Source organism: Manis javanica, chromosome 16, assembly GCF_040802235.1.
Source record: "Manis javanica isolate MJ-LG chromosome 16, MJ_LKY, whole genome shotgun sequence".
NCBI lineage: Eukaryota > Metazoa > Chordata > Mammalia > Pholidota > Manidae > Manis > Manis javanica.
Window position 1 is genome coordinate 26,270,394 of NC_133171.1, and position 16,207 is coordinate 26,286,600.

The window sequence follows — 16,207 nt, forward strand, 5'->3', positions numbered from 1 at the left end:
TGGTAAGCTGGGACTTGGTGGTGCCATGCTCTTTTGCCTTCAGTGAAATTGCAATGTTCTTGAGGACCATCGACAAGGCCACCTAGGAACTCTTTCTCCTTATAGCATCTGAATCATCATACTTCTATGAAGTGCCTTTGTAGTGGACATGTTGCCAACAGACGCAGGACACGGGGGGACTGGGGACCTGTGAACTCTGTGTGTTATAGGGCTAATAGTGACTCTCCTTGTGCGTTATTAGATGCAAACCTAGCAGAGTGTTTCACGGTAGTTGCCCAATAAATACTAGACTTTGCTTTTTGCTGTACACGACTTTCATTCTGACATTTTACGTACAATGTATGCTGATCTGTTCATAGTCTAATGACTCTCCTGGACTCAGGGTCTGACACAGAACCTTCCCATTCAAGTGGGCCCCAACTCCTATCCTCCTTGATGGTAAGGGAGGGATGAGTCCTAATAAAAGTGTAAAGACCTCCCGTGGATTCACTCTCTGGCCACTTTCTCCAGTGCCTGTGACATGGTGTCACCGAGACAATGTGAGCTGCCCCAGCAAGGAGGGTGGCTTCCCATGCCTCAGGCATACAGTGGAGATACAAACTCAGCAGTGTTCTCATTTTTCCAGCACACATGGCCTCGGAGCAGAGAGAGGAGCTGGGCTTTGGAGGTCATTTCTCAGCCTAGCTGTGTGTCCCACAGTGTGTGTGCACTGGGCACCCTCAGTGAGAACTGGTCCTCAGTTTTAGTGCTGCTGGTCCTACGACCATTCCCTTTTCTTTGAATCAAGGCTGCTCTAGAAGGTAGGCACCAGCTGGCACTGCCGATTTGACTAGTCCTGCAGACACTAGAACTGAAGTCACGAGGAAAGTACTTGCCTGACTTTTGGAATATAGCCAGAGGAAGACGGTGGGGAAAATGTACAGAGAGATAAGCAATTGCTTGCCAAAATATTTTAGTACTTATTTGTGGTTGACTCGGCTGGTCAGAGAAAGGTGACTCCAGGAGTTAGGAGTGACCTTGGCTAAGTCACCTTATCCCTTTAGGCTTTGACACCTTAGATTAAATCACAGGCTTTTGAACTATGTCCTACGGAGCCCTGGCATTCTGCTGTGCTGGGAGCTGGAGACAGTTGATCAGATAGATACTTAGCAGGTGGGATTCTGGATATCTGGGATTAGAGAAGCTCTGTTTCTATCTGTTCAATATGCTGATTTAACTTTTGTCCTTTGGCAAAAAAAAGAAAGATATAGACTAGAAGTTCTCTTATGTCCTTTGAGCCTTTGCATTCTAGAAGTGTGTGAGTACATATTTATAGATTATAATTCATATGTGGATCAATTAGCAAAAACAAACAATCACCAAATCACAAACCACAAACTCTTTTTGTGACCAAAGGTAGTCTAATCTTAGTCAGGAATGTATAAATGTCTATTTTGGTCCACAGGTTACTGAAAAAGATGTTTTAGATCATCCATGATAAATCTGTGGCAATTAGTAGAAGAAAACAATGAAACAGGCAGGAAACTAACACGCCAGGAAAACTGGTATGCTTTTCTGGATAACTCAGGGCGAAGGTGTCCCTAATGCCAGCAGTTTGGGGCTACCTCATCCTTACCTATTTTACTAATTCTTTTCTCCCTTTGAAAATGTCACGGGCAACATTCAGTGTTCAAGGTGAAGGTCTTAATGGTAGATAATATTTTGTCCATATCACCAGGCAACGTTAGAAAGTACCAGAACCACAGAGGGGAGAGGTCACTCTCTTTCCAGTCACATCTGGTTCTCTCAGTAACAGAGTTGGGGCCACCCTCTGCCCAGCCTATTTTTTAAGAGGTGAATTGTTTGATATCTATTCCCTACCACCCAGGGTCTTCAGAAAAGGCTCGAAGCAGAAGAGCCAGTCTTTCTGGCATGGTTCTACCCCTATTAAAAAGGCTATTGTTGAACTGTTCAAATCAGGATGCTTTGATTGTTGGCACGTACAGCAGGCTGTGATTACAGTAATTACAGACCTGTGAAGGTCAAACTGACAGAACTGCGTATGAACTGGAGTGAATATAAACTGGGTCAGCCCCTGCACCAGCTCTCTCTACACTCTCTGGGATTGTGATGGTGGTGTAAGAATTGCCAAGTGGTAAATCTGTAATAAAAGATAAAAATGAAAGCCATTGACTTCATAGTTCAACTTTGACTACTTAGAATCACTGTTCAAGGCCTGAAGTGAGCGCTACGTCGTACTTTCAGCTCCAGATATATTTTGGCTCCGTTACCTTCCTCCCTAGTCATGGCCTTGACTTGGTGTGACGTGTCCAGGTACTTTTTAAAGCACATCATGAGTCTCTGATGTTTTTTTCTCCCTTATTTTTCTCTTTGCAAGAGTATGACACTGAAATACAAATATGGACAGGTACATTTGTGTGTGTGCATGTGAGTGTGTGTGTGTGTGTGTGTGTGTGTGTGTGTGTGTGTGTGTGTGTGCGTGTATGTGATATTGTGGAATATTTAGCAAAAAAAGCTCTCATAGAAAGATAACCCATAAACTCATATGAAAATGAATGAAATGATCTTCCTATAGCTACCTAGTCAGAGACCAGAATAAAATTACCCCTTAGGTGCACTATGTATAATCAAGTCTTTATTTTCCCACGTCCTTACTGATCTCTTCAAGCAATAGGTTAAGTAATAATTAAGTAAAAATAGAGTTTATTATCTGGTATACTATGTGAAGGAGTGGAGAAAGGTAGAAAAAAAGTAAATTCTTTCTGCAAAACAGGTAACGGTGTTTGTGAACGGCTACGAAAAGGTATAGAGTCTAAACAAAGGCTGGGCCTGAATGAATCCAAAATAGCAAATGTGGATGGAAATTAATCAATTCACCAAAATCCAGATGTTGTGTCTGTTCAGAGCCAAGCATCTATATTTTGGCTGCCTTAAGTTTTCATGCTTCCTCCAGATGTTCACTTTCAGGTAGACATAATCTCTCATGCCTGATTTCATTAAAAGTTACCATATTGTTCAAAATTTAAAGTGGCTTACGACAAGAATAAGCATAGGATAGTGCAAGCCATTTTTCATGTTTTAGGAGAAACGACATTGTTAATGGATAACTTTTTTTTAAAAAAGGATACAATTATTTAAATATAAAATGTTAAATGTAAAAGTTATTTAAATATTTACATATAAAACAAACTCCTGTCTCAGATTTTGTTTAACTCATCAATTAATGACAAAATGGTAAAATGTTACAACTGGCTCAAAGGAGATGTCTAACAGCCTTATATGAGAATTCTAAGAAGCTTTATTATATATAAAGGATTTCGGAAGTGAAATTACAATTAAATGCAAAGTGGGTCTAGCCACAGGGCAATAGTCAATTGCATTTTATCAGACACAATTATTTTTATTTCTATGGACAAGAGTCATTTGCATTCTTATCAGTTTTCTGCAATTTACAGTTATAAAATAGCTCCAAGACAATGGACAGCAGAGATAACCCAGTAGGTCACACTGAACAGGACTCTTGCTGGTCTTTTTTATTTCAATTTGAAAGTCTTTATGAGATTTTTCATAAAAGAAATTGTTTACTAAATTAAAATTATTTAAGTCAATAAATATTTCCGAGCTCCCACAGCACTTTTGCGTACTTTCCCCTAATTTGCTACTTCCTTAGACACTCCCGGCTGTATCACTGATTCCGGTATAAGCCTTGCCTTGCCCAGCATCTTGTTTTAATCGCCGCCTCTTCACCCCACTGGGGAGGAAGGGATTCCTGCCCTAAGGTTACGGGGCTGGCCAAGCTCACAGCATCTGGCATTGGACATACAGATCACACAACTTCTTGGTCACATACACTCACAGCCCAGGGGAGGAGGACACCGGGCCACACAGGGCCACACGGCGTTGGCGTTCAAGAACGGAGTAAACAGCCGGGACCATGGGAGGCAGGCTGGTAGTACCCAGAACACGAGGTGCCCCCTGGTTCCCTCAGAAGGATGTGACTGGCTTGTCTGAAGAAATCCACAGGCAAGAAAGGAACTGAAACCCACTAGTCAGGGACAAGCAGGAACCACACCTGTTCTGTGCCACAAGGAGGGGCATTTGACTGGGGGGGGGGACCGTGTCCTCTGGAGCAGAGTGGGGAGGAATATTTGTGGTCAGGCCGTTGGAAGTCCTCCCAATTTTCCCAGATGTCAAGGCAGCACACAATTGTAGGATTTCTTGAACACAGCAGCTGAATCTGTCCACTGAATAAACACCGTAATGAGCTCCTTCCCTGTGCAGGGAGTGTTCCAGGCTTGGGCCTGTAGTGGAATAAAAAGATCCCGCTTTCACATTCCGGGGAGAGTCAGTGAACAAACAAGTAAAACTCTTAGTTGCGGCAGAGAACGAACAGGGCAGCGAGGACGCCGTGGGCAGGGCACGGGGAAAGGCCGGGAGGAGTGGGCGGGGGCAGAGCCGTGCCGGCACGGGACCTGGGGTGGCAGGACGGGGGGTCTCACTACTGAGACAGTGTTCAGATGGGGTGGAGGGGAGGCCTGGAGGAGATCTGGCAAAAGGGCACGGGCACCAAGAGACCAGCAGTGCCTGGGCGTGGAGCAGAAGGACGTCCCCAGGCCCAAGGAAAGCAGTGCGTCCAGGAGGGCCGGAGGGCCGTGGTGGAGGGGAGCGTCCCATTGAGAGACGGGGTTTGGAGCATGAACTCTACGGGGCTTTCCAGCCTTTGATTCTTACCAAAAGAGGTGGGAACCCACTGAAGAGATTTCGACAGAATAAGGCCCATCGGTGACCAGTTTTTCTCTTTCATCTCTCAGGGGACCTAGCGAAGTACTGGGAATAAAAAGGCTACTCAATAGATCGCAGTGGGTTCACTGTGAAGGAGGCAACCCCTTCCATTAGTGTTTTCCACAGTTTTCCACCATGATGGCAATTAGATGTAGCTGCCTTTCACCTAACCATAGGCTCACTGTAGGGAAAAGAGGGCTGAGAAATTCAGCTTACGCATGGTTTGAGCTTTGGGGGAAACAGCTTTGTCCTCTCCAATCACTTCCACTGATGGATCTGGCTCTGCCTCCAACAGAAAACATGGCAGGAATAGGAGACGCCAGCACATGTGCGGCACTGGGATACAGTTTTTCCCTGCCCTCTCCCATAGGATAAGGGACATTTGAACTTCAATACATTAAACATATTTCAGCTAACTGTGGTTCATAAATTTAGTTTACATGATAGAAATAAATTTTAAGCAGAATAAAAATAGCTATAAATTTCTACTGGGATGGGCTCTCAAAACTTTCCTTCTATGAACAAGTTCACATATAAAAACAGCGCATGTTATAAATTCCGAGATCAGCAATTTATATATTGTGTGGTTTGACAGACCGGTCTCATAATTTAGTCCAGTCATGACTTTGCTGAGTAAATATAGATCTCTCACTGACATAATTACCCTGTCTTCATTCTCCTGCCTTGGCCAGAGTTTGATGTTTTTACCACTAGCATTGAGAGGGAGTGGTATGTATAATATATAAAGAGTTGGCTCTGGAAAGAGGAAAAGGAAGGACTCGCTTCATCTGTGGTAAGAATGTGTCGTTCTGAACGCTGAAGCTGATTCTCTTTGGCTCTAATGAGGTTTCACCTCCTGTATTTTATATTATTCTAGAAATATTAATAGCTGGAATGAGGAAGAGACCCAGAAATGCAGCAAGGAAAGTCATCTGACACAGTTAGGTAAGGGCTCACGTGAGTCCTTTGTCCTGCTCTTCCCTCCGAACACATCTGAAAATTCACCACTGCGACTCCCCACTTGTGTGCCTGGAGAACAACACGCATCGTCGAGACTCGGTTCAAGCATGGCCTTCCTGATGAAGAACTTTCCTCTCTTCCTGTCCTCATACCTCCAAGAATTGCCCATGCGCTCATGGTACCCTATGTACATTTTTATTATGTTGTATAAGGTACTGTGTGTTTCTCTTATTAGATTGGAAGCACTTTAAGGTCAGGGACCACAATTTAATCATCCATTTATCCTGAACACCAAACCCGGTGAGTAGCAAGTACAGGAACTCAGAAATACGGGGCAGCTTCTAAGGGGCCCTTTGGAGGCGGTGCAGAGACTCTGACGGTGACCCGGCCAGAGAGCTTCCCGCCCTGCATCACCAGTCTCCTCTTGTACCGTACGCGTCTTCACTAACTCTGTCAACCAAAATAGCCTTGGGTTTGGGGGTGGAGGGCTAGTGGCAGCAGCGTGGAAAAGACTAGTGAGATAGGAGGCGGGCTGTGGCCTCGCGGCCGCCGTCCATGATCACAACAAGCAGAAGCCAGACGTCCGTGCGCTGTGCGGCGCTGAGCCATTCGCTGGGGGTCCTCAGCAGTGCTCGGGGCAGGCCGACCTCTGTCACTCAGGCAGGCTGCGCATTTCCATGCTGCCTGACTATCCAAGAAGGAGCTCTGCAAACCTGGCAAAGCGAGGGGCTCTTGGGCTGCAAACACGCGGCTTCCCTACAAGCCTCAGGAGAGCCCGAAACAGGGGGAGGCTGCCGCGCCCGCCCGAGGAGCGCAGGGTTTCCGGGGGGTCCACAGCCCTTCTGTCTGCTCGGGGACCTCCCGGGGCCGCAGGGCAGTGGCTTGTCCGGCCGGAAGAGAAGGCGGATGAGGACGGAGGGGGTCCCGGGGCGCAGAGGGAAGAGGGAGCGGGGACCACGCCACGCCCCCCGCGGGGTGAGCGTGCCGGGCGCTCTCTGCGGCTTGGCGCGGGCCCAGGGCTGACGGCGGCCCCGGCCCCGGGCAGGGAGGCCGCAGACGGGGCCCCCCGCGGACGCAGACGCCGCCCCAAGCGGAGGGCCCGCCGGGAGCGGCCGAAGGCCCCCGCGCGCGGGTCTGGGCGCGGGGGGCGCGTCTGGGCTCTGCGGGGCACCCTCCGCAGCGCCCGCCCCCTTCTGGCTGTGCCCCGTCGGCCGGTCTCGGCAGCGGCCGTCAGCCCCTTGGCCCCGGCGGCGCACGGCTTCCCCCTCGGGCTCACCGGCGCACGGGGCCAGAGGGACCACGCGCGGACGCTGACACTGTTTTTGCGGAACATCTTGATGGCCGGACAAGCCACAGTCGCAGGCGGCAGGGGAGACCAAGAAGGCACCCTGCTAATAACCAGCAGCAGCTCGTTTCTCACATCATCCCCAAACGTTGGCATGCGCCCAGCAACCCAGTTTGGAGAGAATCCTGTGTTATCTAAGCCCCAAATAGAATAAGCTCTGCAATGGTTCACTGCATAGACCCCCATTCTCTCCCTTCTCGAAGCCTTAGGTCTGCGCCCCCTGCGCTCCAGTCATCTTTGCTATTTCTCTCTCTGATTGCATTCCCTTGACGCGGTGGATTCTTTCTTCTGTCTGAGAAGTCCTTCTGGCCAGTGACTTCACGAGGGCGAGTGCTCTAAACTTTTCCCTCCTCTTTTGAATTAATACTGTACTCCACATTTTTTTTTCTTTCCATTTTTTGGGGACCGACTACTGGGTTGTTTTATATTACATTTTCCTTTCAGAACTGTTTGAAAATGGAGCTCATGCCATGCACGTGAATATTTTGCCTTCTCTTAGCTGATTTAATCAGCATGGCTGCCATTATTCATGCAATTGCATGAATAATTTATTTCACTGTTGTAAAAGTTTAATAGAAGTTTTCTTGTCTTTATCAAATTCCATGTTATCCTGTTCGTTGTATAGCGGCAACGCAGTCAGAATGTAAAGCAGCTCATATCAAAAAGTGATGAATGGCGTGCACTGCATTAAAACACTTGCCTATATTTTATTGCCATATTACTTCTGATTAAATAAGAATTTACACATGAAGAAAATACAGTAGCTCTACAGATCTAACCTGTCAGTGCTACTTAGAGAGATTAGAAAAAAATTGGAATTGCATTACTGTAACTAAGATGTCCAGCCTCATTTGAACTGTCCAACCGGACACATGGTTCTTGTCCATAAACATTTGTGTGCATGTAACTCCTACCCACTGAGTAATACTACACTGCTGATGAATTCCTAATCCAACATGATTGTTATTTCTTACATGGAGGCACTAGAAACAAATATTTGTTCAGTTAGTTTTTCTGTTACATCCCTCAAATTATTTGCTTTCACTCAGTGAAATTACTCTATAGATTGGAAGTATCTTAATATTTATATGCCTTCCTTTAATGCTAGTAGTGAGACCTTATAAACAAGAGCCATCAACATTTATAGCTACATGTTAGGAAGGACACATTTTATCAAATCGTAGGTGCTCAAATTGAAAACATGCTCTTTTCATGTAGTTGGGTGCTAGATTCTTGAAAGTTAGAAATTCATTCAAGATAGCTGTGAATATATCCAAGGAGGCATTTATGTATTAAAGGATGAAAGCCTATATGACATAGATACAGAGGAACAGTGGTTGGTCACTGTCCAAAAAATGCTCATGTGCTGACACAGGTCCGCAATCTCTTATCTTAACTCTTGGAGCCAGAATGTGCATTAGAAATCAGTAGTGAGGAATTTAAGAGAGATAATGTAATACTGATATTCTTCATCACGTAACATATCCTGGTGGGTTAAGAGCTCTAGAGCAGCACCCTATAATAAAACTATTTGTATTTCCTAAGCCAAAATCACAAATGTTCATTCTGTGTGGGTTAACGAATGGTATAAATTTATATCAGTTCTAATCAGGTCAGGTTTTGCTACAAATGAGCCATTCTGGTTTCTTCAGATTGTGTATTCGTACCTACATCTCAGTGAACATTAGTGAGCCCCTGCATGGCCTGGGTACTGTGCTAGATGCTGTTCCAAAAATCAAATATGTCACAGTCCCTTTTCCCAGGAAGCGTTCGGTCCAGTGAATGAGACACCCAGGCAAGCCAGTATTTACATGTTTGCATCGGATGGAAAAGAAAGAGCATGCAGATGACACTGGGGAATCAAAACAAACTCTTAAAGAAGTTGCCATCTCTAATCTTACAAGACATGTAAATGAATATATATACATATTTTAAACATTTCCAGAATAATTGCACTTCCGCACTTGCTTTAGGAACTGAACCATAAATACAGCAAACAGTTCTAAACTCCCCAAATCCCCTCTTGGTAAAAGTAAACTTGTACTGGTGTATGCCACAGTAAGAAACAATTTGTAGATGTCAGTGGTTTACAACAAAAATAGTTTATTTCTTGTTTATGTTACATGTAGATTGTTCCATGTGACTTCTTTTTCCTGGATACAGGCTGAAGGCGTCCTGCAGTCCCGAGGAATGTAGGGGAGAAGGAAGAGAATAGTGGCAGGACCATGCTATGCCTCCAGGGCACCGGCCCACAACTGCTGCATGACATAGCTGTTCATATTTACTGGGCAGAAGCGAATCACATGGTAAAGCCTGATATCAGGGAAGCACAATCTTCCCACATAGATGGCCCACAGTAGTGTCCAATAAGGAACAGGCAGCAAATTTTGATATTGATACAATCTACCACAGTTGGCATTTTTCATTCTGTGGACCATGTCCTTTACTGATCAGGTGCTCTGTCTCCCTGAGTTAGCAGACGTCTCTCTATTGAACAAGTGGTAAATCAACTTCCTCAACAAGTGAGAACCATTTCTATTAAATGAGAAAAATGTCTCATTGACAGAAAATGGGAGTCTGGCATGACAGAGTTTGATGAACAGACTAAAGAGTACAAGAATTAGAAACTTAAGAAGATTTATCAGTAACCAAAAACAATTGAGCACTTGGCAGCAGGCAGAAAGCTGTAGGTCACCATTAATCACCATTAAGTAAGAGGTCAACAAGGACAACGTTTAAAAAAGGAAGAAAAAGACCAAACATTTCTGGAATCATATTCTAAACTATTTCAATAATTTAACTAAAAAGTAAAAAACTGCAGATAATTATTTCAAAGATCTTTAAGATATAAATGTACTGTTACACTGGATGAATACACTGGGATCATTTAGAAAAACTAAAGCTGGGGAATTCATATGCATATCTGATATCCTAGAAACATTTTTTTTAATTACGTAACCACTGGACAAGGAGCATAAAATCAAATTCAAGGATTTAGTATGAGGATTAAGTACCTATTTACAAGATCAACACACCATAAAGTAATGACATACTATCTGTGAAATAGATAGTGATCCTCGACAGAAATAGGAGCAGTTTTACAAAAGTGATAAACCTACTAAGTATAGTGTTCTTTCTCTCTCTTTCTCTATCAGTCTCACTTTCTTAAATACAATACTCATTTTGGTTTTCCAATGATCATAAAATTATAAGAAATTGCACAGGTCCCATAAAAGAAACAGAAAAAAATGGTAATGACATCATTATGGTCTGTGTATATGAAATATTACCTGTATATGTTATATATAATAAATTAATGGTTATTAAACCTAAGGCTGTATGAGAAGATTATATTCATGTACTTATGAGGAAAGTTATCTATAAGTTATATTTTTTTAATCTTGCTTCAGAACAAAAATAAAAGAAATGGGATTTAGTTGAATCAAAAGATTTAAGATTGTGAAGAAGCTTCAGTCATATTCATATGTATTTGGTTATGGCAATTTCCAAAGATCATTATTTTAATATTAACTGAAATTAAATAATTTTATAATTCAATTTATGTGACTGTGATTAAGTTACATATTCGTATTTATTTCTACATGAGTAATATCAATTCTGGTCCTTGTTTGCAAACATTAAAAATAACTGACTAATTAAAGCTGAAAAGGAATTTATTACAAGGATATAGGTACTTGTAGGTAGAATATAAAAGGTCATGAGACTGCTGCTCCCACTTTAACAAAGAGAACAAAGCAGAAAATTTATAAAATTATAGTTTTGTTTTTTTCCGTTAGATAGCTGACGATAAAAAGAAATACAAATGGATTAAATTCCAAAAAGGGAAGGACCCTTCCTAGGAGAGAAGAACCCCAAGACCTATGGACACAAAAGGAAAAGGAAAACCCACTCTAGGCAAAGGTAAGAAGAAACTAGCCAAAATTTTAACAAAGCTTGAATAGCCACATAATGAATAAAAATCTTAAGAAGGTCCTATGAGAGTGTGCACAATCACCAGTTTTATCCCACAGGACCTTCACTGAATATACATACAGCTATTGGGCTGTAAAACATAAAGAATTCTACTGGTGCTCAGATAAAGTAGACGCAATCTCTCTCATACAACATTTGAAACCTGTGGTGGGCTAACAGATCTAACGAATCTACTACAAGCCTCAGGCGCAGCTCAGCTACAGATCAGACTGCTTCAGCTTCGTCAGTTGCAGCCTGTCACGGGCATTCCTTTTCCTTAAGTAAATAATATTCAAAGTCCTTCTATGCACAGTTTCTGGCATAAAGTAAAAATGTGTGGTACACAAACAAGCAGGGTGATGTGATCCATCAATACAGTAAATAGTCAATAGAAGTAAATCCAAATGTGCCCAAAATGTTATAGTTAACAAATAAAAAATTCAATATGAATATGTTTTCTAAATTAATGAAAAAGGTGGTCAACATGTGGAGACAGACAGAATTGCATTTCAGTAGAGAACTGGAAGTTTACCACATACACAAAAAAGAAATTCTAGGACTTAAATATACAATATTATATATGTTGAATTCATCCAATTTATTTTACATTAGTCTGGGGGAAAAAAAACAGAAGAAAGCATCACTGAGCTCATAGTCAAATTAATTGAAATTATCCAAACTAAAATGAAAAGAGAAAAAAATTTTGTACAGAACAGAAAATCATCCAAAACCTGTGGTCGAATGTACATGTATTAATTCTAAGCAGTAGAATAGGAAGAAAATGGAGCAAAAGAAATATTTGAAAAGACGATAGTCAAGAAATGTTGAAACTGATGAAAGATATCAACCCACAGATCCAAAACAAAAAAATGTAGGGAATCTCAAACAAAATAAGTACAAAGTCAAACATCTGAAAACCAAAGATAAAGAGAAAATTTTAAAAGCAGATACACACACACACACACACACACACACACACACACACACTCACTCACTACATTCAGGGGAAAATAATAATTAAAATGGAAGACTTCCCAAGGAAACAATGAAAGCCATATGACAGTGGCATGACATCTTTAAAATGTTGAAAGAAAAAGAAAACTGTCAATTTACAATTCTATACTCTGTGAAAATAGCCTTAAAGATTATCATAAGGGCACTAAAAGAAATAATGAAGTTCTTCAGTCTAGATGAATCAGACAATACCCAGTGGAAAATAGGTTATACAGCTCAGGTCATACGGTCATCCATTGTTCCATGTTCAGATGTTCAGTTTCTGTAAAGTATCAAGAGAAAACCCAGAGTTATTTTTCAAAAAAATAGTGTATTGATGAAGAGGATACAGCTTTTCTTCAACCTTCCTGTTGTGATTTTTCTACTAGACCTTAACACTAGCTCCATATCTCATCCTGACCTGCCACAGACACTTCAAGTATCATCAGATCCATTGTTTGTAAGAGGCAAATGGTGGAGCTGCTTGCAATGAAACCTAACCTAGCTAAAGACTCTTTTCCTTGTTCTGAAATATACTTCTTGCAAAAATATCTCAAAATATATTATGAAAATTATACTTGAAGCAAATAAAATATGTATGATGAGCTATTGCATACTCCGAAATAATATTGTAACTCATAAACATCCTGTTCTGATAATTTATTGCTCAGTGACAAACCACCCCAAAACCCAGTGGTTTAAAGCACCAACTGTCATTTATTTTACTCACAAATATGCAATTTATACAGGGCTTAACAGGGGTAGCTCATCTTTTTTTCATGCAGTGTCAGCTGGAGTGTCTTAAGTAGGGCTATCTAATGCACTTTGCAGATGCCTCAGTCATATAGCTAGCAATTTGGTGATAGCTGTGGGCGGGGGGCTTAACTGAGGGAGGTGGTTGAGGAAGTCAGCTCCTCTCACACAGGCATCTTTCTGTGGCTGCTTGGGCTCCCTCACAGTGTGGTTGCTTGTTCTAAGAGCAAAATCTCTTAATAATAGAGAACATGGAAGCTGCCAATCTCTTAAGATCTGGTTCCAGAGACAGTTATCTTATCACTTGCACTGTGTTCTATTGCTCAAAATAGTCATCAAACCCACTGAGAGTAAAGGAGCAGGGAAAAGACTTTACCCTTTAATGGGAGAAGTAGCAGCTGATAGTTTACAAATCATTGTTTCATACATTTCTCATTTCATTTTCACAACTATTCATGTAGAGAGGGTAGAAATATTTATCATGTGTATATAAGAAACTGGGGTCCAGAGACATTAAGTGACTATCTCAGCTTATCCTATGAAGGCAGAACCTGAGCTTAGTTTTTCAAGACCAAACCTAGTTTATTATACCCTTCATTACAATGTGCTCCAAACCTGTTTATTTTTTATGAATAATGGCTTTGTCATGCAATCCCAGAATCATGTCACTCTAAAATTTGGTAAGAATGTTTCAACCCCACTATTACAATCATGAGAGGGTCTGAAGACACCCTTGCCACAAACCATCTTACCTTATTTTACAGGCTTGGGTTATGGCTGTTCAATCTATTTCAAATGCACCTAATCTTCTCTTTTTAGAACATTCACCTTACATTTTGCCTCCACTAATAAACCTCCCCTTATTGCCCCAGCTGGGGATCCTGTATCCCTTCTTTGAATTACGTCTCTGCATTACTTATTGCTTTTCAGTTCTTGGCATTTATCGCACAATATTTCATATAATGTGTTTGATTATCTTGCCTCCAAAAGCTAAGATCCTGAAAGGAAGAGGCTATGAGACAGTGACTCATATTTCCTTCTCATTGCCTAAAGAGCCCATCACAGTAGTTTATACATGGCAGTGGTTCAATAAATATGTTAGAAGGAGTAGAAAAGCAATTTCAAGAGCATGTAGTGCAAATTATTTACATGAGTGTTACAACTCCTTCATTTGATTGGTTCTAAAATAGTCTTCTCAAGCTCCACTAGGCAAGCCCTGTTCTTGGTTATCTAGAATTGAGTATATCATGCAGCATATCCATCCCAATGATAGCTTTCAAAATCCTAATGACTTTATTCAAATCCCATTTCAATTGTTGAGACCAAGTTTAACTTCAAAGTAATTAAATAAGTTTCCATTCAGTAGAAATAAGTCACAGAGACACCACCTAAATAAGTAAAATGTGTATTTATTTTGCTTTGATGGAAAATAAAAATAGAATCCCACTAACCTAAATATAGCTTGTTTTCAGTTGTAAAACTTCATGAGTTGGTTACGTAGAAATAACTTTCATGAGTAGTAGGTGAATTTTTCTGCTTTCCTCTGCTATACATGTGTTAGAGCTGCAGAAAATCATATGTCTTTAAGCTAAAAGCACACTAATTTCTTGTTGTTGAGAGAATAGCTGTAAGATAACAGGTTACCCTACAGCACTGTATTCGCTTAGGTAGTACTAGCTATAGTAACATAAACCACCAACTTCTAGTAGGGTAACACAAATTTTTTTTTCACTGATCTCGCAATCCAATGTGGATGTTTCTTGTCTGATAGTGACCCAGAAACCCAGTCTCTTCCCATCTTGTGGTTCTGCAACATAGGATTCTAAGTGTTCATCTGGAAATCAAGAAGGGAACTAGAGAAGATTGTATAAGGCAATCAAATCCAATCTAAAAAAAAACATGGGTTATCAGCTCTTTTGTTTCTTTAGCCATTAAGCAATAAACTAATAGCTGGACATTAATCACTAGGGCTCTAAAATAAAAGGTTTGGATAAAATGAAAAATAATTAATGAATATTACTGGTAGCATAATTGATAAGTTAGTTTACTCTTTGTCCATATGTCTCTGCCTCTTTGCCAGGATGAAAACCTACAGCTCTACTAAGTAACTGATTTATTTTTTGTCACTTTCAAATGCAAAACTATGATTCTCTGTCAAAATCAATTTTATATTGTGTGCTATGAAAATAGTTCTTTCCTGCTGAATTTAATATCTGATTTACTTTAATAATTCCATTTAAAATTTATGGGTTTCAAAATATGATGAATCCCAGGAGAGAAGTAACTGAATTCATTTCATCTTATAATGGCTTCATCACAGTTACTCAGGTAATTTCATTTTGACTCAACCCTGAATGATTTTAATTACAAAGTAAACAGATACCATGATATAGTCACACACAATAAGAAATGGGGATTTTGGGTCAAGACCTTGCCCTTAGTTCATGCACTGATACACACTCCTCTGCTCCAAACACATACCAATTATGTCTTAAAAAATGTTTAAAGAAAGCCAAAAATTAACACCTCCGTTTGAAAATAGGATAAACAACTCTGTGGTTCAGAAACAGCAGGAATACAAAGGAGCCAGCGGGATGAGCTCCAGGTGTGAGTTTAGAAGCAGGCAGTGTTAAGCAGGAGCTCACTCCCCCAGGGTGTCGGGAAGTTGAACTGGACAGCAAATGAAGCCAGCAGCTGCGGCGGGTCTGCCTTCTTCTCTGGTAAAAAGAGGCACCGAACATGCTACTAATCTCTACCCACCGCCAAGGGTCACAACAAGCTGCCAGTCTCCAGAGGCAGGAGGAGGGAAGGGCCTATGACTAAACAAACGACTCCTTCGGACTGATGCCTGGATCCCCAAGGGTCCCGTCACCGAGAGGGGGAATCATCAGCTTAAACTGTTATCATAAGGACAGTTCTGGACTGTGTGTGGTGCTCAGTCCTGACAGTGTTACCACAGAAAGGAGACGAGTCACTGAGAGAGAGAAAAAAGTAAGAAAAATACTTATCAAAAATGTTTCCTCTCAAAATGAGCCTGCAACCCAAAGTTCTAAAATATATGAAGAAATACAATTTTAAGAAAGACAGCCCTCCAGATGAAATTAATAATATAAAACAATCTGACCTATAGACTTTGTAAATGCATGTTTAAGATGATCAAAAGAAAAAAATGAAGGCCCACTATTCATTTAAAGCAGTGGTCTGCAAACTTATTTTTGTTAAGTGCCAGGTAGTAGATAATTCTTGGCTTTGCTGGCCATACTGCCTTGTAACTACTCAAATCTGCTGTTAGAGCAAGAAAGCAGCCATGTACAATATATACCTGAATCGGTGTACAAATATATACCTGAATCAGTGTGACAGTTTCAATAAAACTGTATTTATAGAAATGGCAGTGAGCCA